The sequence below is a fragment of the Pinus tabuliformis genome, chromosome 2_2, assembly GCF_031772625.1.
Source record: "Pinus tabuliformis cultivar Carrire ecotype Pingquan chromosome 2_2, CPIR1, whole genome shotgun sequence".
Lineage (NCBI taxonomy): Eukaryota > Viridiplantae > Streptophyta > Pinopsida > Pinales > Pinaceae > Pinus > Pinus tabuliformis.
Window position 1 is genome coordinate 400,803,289 of NC_142300.1, and position 2,542 is coordinate 400,805,830.

Consider the following 2,542-nt stretch of genomic DNA (forward strand, 5'->3'; position numbering starts at 1 on the left):
TGAATATCTTGTGAACTTGCAGCTTGAGCCCCTGCAGCAAGCAATTAGATAATAATAAAAAAAACGCGCAAAGCAGGGCTACTGCTGTGGGTTCTGGCATCAAGCGAAGAACATGCAATCCAGCCATAGCACAAGCCCTTTCAACACGAGTTTGCTGAAACTGGTTAGAGGAACCTAACACTATTCGCAACACCCCGGTGTGTCAATGGGATTCCCAGTTCCGCTGCGATACCTGAAGCAGCAGTGATTCCCAGAATGACTTTTACTTCAACTCCTTGCAGTCGGAGGAAATCCATCTCTTCCAAACACCAATGGGTCGCCACCTTTGAGTCTGACAATAGTTGCTCCAGCCTCAGCAAAATTAAGGAGGAGTTGGTGAATTTCATCCTGAGTTCGACTATGGTAGCCAGCAATCTTTCCAACATACAGCAACCTGGCTCCAGGTTGAACCATGTCCATTATATTTGTGGATACCAGGCGATCATACAAAACAAGATCTGCAGTTTGCATGAGTCGGAAAGCCTTTAATGTTAGCAGCTCTGGATTGCCGGGGACAGTTCCCACCAGATAAACACTTCTCTTCTTCCTTTGAGAATTCTTCGTATCCCGCTGATTTCTGAGCAATTTTAGCATTTCATGTAACTGTGGCAGCTGCAGAGCAATGTCGTGCTCTTCTTCTTCGACAAACACTTCTTCGTTGGAGGATGATGAAAACGATGGCGAGCCTCCAGTAACTGAGGAATATTTATGCAGCCATGTGGGTGCCGAATGCCCTTCAGTAAAAGGGGAGGAGCCCTTCACATCGAGAGGTGATTGCAGAAAGCTGAGGAGCCATGGAATGAATGAAATAATTCTTTGGACTGGTGGATGCATTGGGCATCAAAGAATAATTATATAATACTTGCTGGAATTGTAATGGCCGTTGAAACAAGGGGAGAGACATCCATGAAAAGAAGATTCAAGCGACCCTCATTCTTCTTTTCCATTATTAGATTAAATTTGTTTTGTATTTATTGTAATATATTATTTTTATTTTATTTTTGTTTTATATTTAAATATTTTTATTTAATGACTTGATTTCTTTTGATTTGTATATTATTAGTTATATTTTTTTTAATGATTGATTTGTTTTGATTTGTTTTTGTATATATTTAGATATAATTTATTAATGATTGATATCTTTTGATAATATTTGATTTGTATTAATATGAATTACGATTGTATTAATATATTACTATATTATTTATATTAATATATTAATATGATTATAATTATATTAAATTTAAAAAAAAAAATCAAAAACAAATTAGAAAAATCAAAATAATTAAAAAATAAAAAAAAATATATAAAATTTCAAACCAATTTAAAAAAAAAACAAAACAATTAAAAAAAATTGCAAATGGACATTTCATAAGAGCTGAAAACATTTTATGCTAACTTGTCTTGTTGGAGTTGGGAATTAGCGCGCAAAGGCAACAGGTAAAAAAATTAATTTCATTTTATTTTGGTTGCTAAGCATTCATACTCATTCTTGCATTTTATATCTTTCAAAAAGCTCTCACAATTTTCATGCAAGATTTGTACTAAGATTTTACAGGTGCGCGATGATCCAAGTCCATGTAGATGTGATCTTTCGAAATCACATTCATTATTGAAGCTTGAAGGAGTTAATTACAAATGTCGTGACATTTGTGGCTACAGAGAAATGTTTTGTTGTCATGATTTGTTTCCCACGCTTCTCTTTCAAAGCCTCATCAAAGTCCATTGATTCATTGCCATATCCATCATGACTTCATACATGTCTACTTTTCTGAGTCGCATACATTTTTACCTCCATTCAGTTCATCTTTTTCCCTCATGAATAAACCATCCATATCTCTACATTACCTTGATTTCCTTGCCATAGAAACTGTTTGACCATAACATCTTGTATCTATAGTCCTACCAATCATTTGTACGAACTCGCGTTGACTGATGTGGGATTCTGTAAGGCCCACCTTTCAACAAGTCTTGACCCATCGACCTCAACACCTTATCTGGGATAAAGACTAGAGTCACTATTAGTACCTTGAGGCTTGCATGCCCTAATGGCAAGTATTCTCGCCAACGAACAATGGGAATACATTAATGTCTCTTGTTTGTTGGATCTTGCAAGTGGCTCGACATCAGCTCATTCATTCGCACTTCGCAAGATGTACTTGGGTACCTTGGCACTCATTGACATTAATGGTGAGTTTGCCTCGCATTGGTTAACGACATTCATCAATGGTCGGTAATCCAATGACTTCTTTCCATGTTCGACATCGAGACATTCATTCACATGGAAAGAATTGTGCCACGATATGGGACGAGATGAAGACTATATGACTCAGGAGCAGATTACTTTGGAACAGTTTCAGTAGCAGTAATAAAGGATCTACATTCTCGACTTCATCCATCATATATGCAACCAAGACACAGATCACATTCTTGTATTCTTCATTCCATGATTCAACAACAGGAGCTACACATTTCTACATATACACAGTTTGTCCACTCAGGT

The 2,542-nt window shown here is 36.6% G+C and overlaps 1 pseudogene; it reads right to left on the reverse strand.

The window, feature by feature from the left end:
* Positions 1-267: 267 nt before the first annotated feature.
* LOC149192970 (S-adenosyl-L-methionine-dependent uroporphyrinogen III methyltransferase, chloroplastic pseudogene) lies at positions 268-873 on the reverse strand (annotated as a pseudogene).
* Positions 874-2,542: the final 1,669 nt, after the last annotated feature.